The sequence below is a fragment of the Nicotiana tabacum genome, chromosome 24 (genome assembly GCF_000715075.1).
Source record: "Nicotiana tabacum cultivar K326 chromosome 24, ASM71507v2, whole genome shotgun sequence".
Lineage (NCBI taxonomy): Eukaryota > Viridiplantae > Streptophyta > Magnoliopsida > Solanales > Solanaceae > Nicotiana > Nicotiana tabacum.
The window spans coordinates 26790233-26792333 of record NC_134103.1 but is presented as its reverse complement, the minus strand read 5'-3'; positions in this window follow the sequence as shown (position 1 = coordinate 26792333).

The following is a 2101-nucleotide window of genomic DNA, read 5'->3' as shown; positions in this document are numbered from 1 at the left end:
TCATCCTCTCGAATTAATCTTATAATAAATACACCCTCATTCCGGAGATACATAAGAAAATGTCCTCCTTTCTTGTGGAGCGGGCCGAACGCCTCGGCAGTAAAGATGCATCTATGGATCGCACCGCACGTCCCTCGATAGTGCACGCGACACTCTGGAATGGGCCGTACGACCTCAACAGAAATTGTGCCTAATAATAATAATAATAATTATACGATACCTTGATGTTTTAATGGCAGCTTGTAAATTTAATTAATATATTAGAATTTGTTGCATTTGAAGGAATTTAATTATTTCTGTTCGTTAAATGAGAATTATCGTAAATTATATGAATCATGTGTATTTAAATAGTCTATTTTTATTTTAATTATTATTATTGACCCCTTAGTGAGTGTCAAAGTCGACCTCTCGTCTTTATCTCTTCGAGATTAGGCTTGATAGTTACTGGGTACACGTTACTTACGTATTCATGCTACACTTGCTACACTTTTTGTGCAGGATCTGAGACAGGCACTTGTGGAGGACCTATTATCGCAAACCCACGTTATCCAGAGGCGTAGTAGTGAGCTGTCTTTCCAAGTCGTTCTTCAGCTACCAGTGCCTCTTCTTGTATTTGCACTCTGTCTATTTTATTTCAGATAATATTTGGAGTTTTGTATAACTTACTAGATGCCCATACACTTGTGACACCATGTCTTGGCACACACACTGGTAGAATTTGGATTTGTATTATTTTCCTTGAATTTAAATTAATTAGTACCTTTTCTACTTTCATTAATATTGCTAGGAAAAAGAATAAATTGTCTAGAAATTTTTTAAAGAATGATTGTTATATGTTTAATTTATTAGTTTGGCTTGTCTAATTGTAGTGTTGGGCACCATCACGACCTTTAGGTGAAATTGGGTCGTGACAACTGAAGTACTGGAAAAATATTCTGAGGAAGAAGAAATGCAACCAGAAGTAGTTCAACCAAAAATTGAACTCAAAGTTCTCCCCTCCCATTTGAAATATGTTTATCTTGAGCAAAAATTATTTTCAGTGATTATTGCATCTTCTTTAACTGCAGAACAAGAAGAAAGATTGATTGAAGTGTTGAACGCACATAAAGGATCCTAAGGATGGACTATAGAAGATATCAAAGGAATTAGTCCTGCTATTTGTACACATAGGATCCTTATGGAGGATTGCTACAAGCCAATAGTCCAGCTCAAAAGAACACTGAATCCAGCAATGCATGAAGTGGTGAAAAAGGAGATTGTAAAGCTTCTGGCGGCAGGTATCATTTATCCTATTTCAGACAGCCCATGGGTAAGTCCCGTTCAAGTAGTACCTAAGAAAGGAGGTATGATAGTTGTTAAAAATGAAAATAATGAACTCATACCTACCAAGTCACAGGATGGAGAGTATGTATTGATTATAGACGTCTTAATGATGCCATAAGGATTGATCATTTTTCTTTACCATTTATTGATCAAATGTTGGAAAGAATTGCAGGATATGGATTATACTGTTTTCTTGATGGCTATTCAGGTTATAACCAGATACCAATCGCACCTGAAGATCAGGATAAGACAACCTTTACATGTCCTCATGGAACATATGCTTATCGGAGAATTCCATTTGGTATGTGCAACGCCCCTGCTACATTTCAGCATTGCATGTCAGTAATTTTTTCTGACATGAATGAAAAATTTCTTAAGATTTTTATGGATGATTTTACACTTTTTGGCAAAACATTTGAGGATTGTCTTCACCACTTGACTTTAGTTCTTAAGAGATGTGAAGAGACAAACTTGATTCTTAATTAGGAAAAATATCATTTTATGGTTACTGAGGGAATTGTTTTAGGACATAAAATCACTGCTAAAGGGATAGAAGTTGATAAGGCAAAAATTAATCTTATAGCATGATTACCCCCTCCCACAACCATTAAAGGCATTAGAAGGTTTTTAGGTCATGCAGGTTTTTACAGATTGTTCATAAAAGATTTTTCAAAGATTTCAAAACCGATGACTAACCTCTTGATGAAAGATACGAAGTTTGACTTTTCAGGTGATTGTTTGAGAGAATTTGAGACCCTTAAGGAAAAGTTATCAACTG